The sequence below is a fragment of the Sapajus apella genome, unplaced genomic scaffold (genome assembly GCF_009761245.1).
Source record: "Sapajus apella isolate SASKATOON/1434 unplaced genomic scaffold, GSC_monkey_1.0 scaffold108, whole genome shotgun sequence".
In the NCBI taxonomy this organism is placed as follows: Eukaryota; Metazoa; Chordata; class Mammalia; order Primates; family Cebidae; genus Sapajus; species Sapajus apella.
In genome coordinates, this window is record NW_022437048.1 from 3243683 (window position 1) to 3244162 (window position 480).

The following is a 480-nucleotide window of genomic DNA, read 5'->3' on the forward strand; positions in this document are numbered from 1 at the left end:
AAGAAAGAAAGAAAGAAAGAAAGAAAGAAAGAAAGAAAGAAAGAGGGAAAGAAGGAATACTCTAAGGTATTAAGGGAAACACTTAATGCTTTAATACATTTAAGATAAGAAGGGAACACTCTTCCCCTCAATTCATGTTGTAGGTGTAGCATTCTGAGTTCATTGTCATTGGTTAAGGCTTGTCATAGCAGACAATTTTAAACATGCTCTTTAAGCCTATCACAGAATCAGTATCTTAAAAGAAAAATTTGTTTATTTTTAGTGAAAAGAGGCTTGCTGTTCTAATTATCAAAAACTGAGCTTCTATATAGGGGATTCAAGGCTATCGAAAATGTTCTGTTTCTTTTTTAAAAAATATATTTTATTGCATTTTAGGTTTTGGGGTACATGTGAAGAACATGCAAGATTGTTCCATAGGTACATACATGGCAGTGTAGTTTGCTGCCTTCCTCCCCATCACCTATATCTGGAATTTCCCCC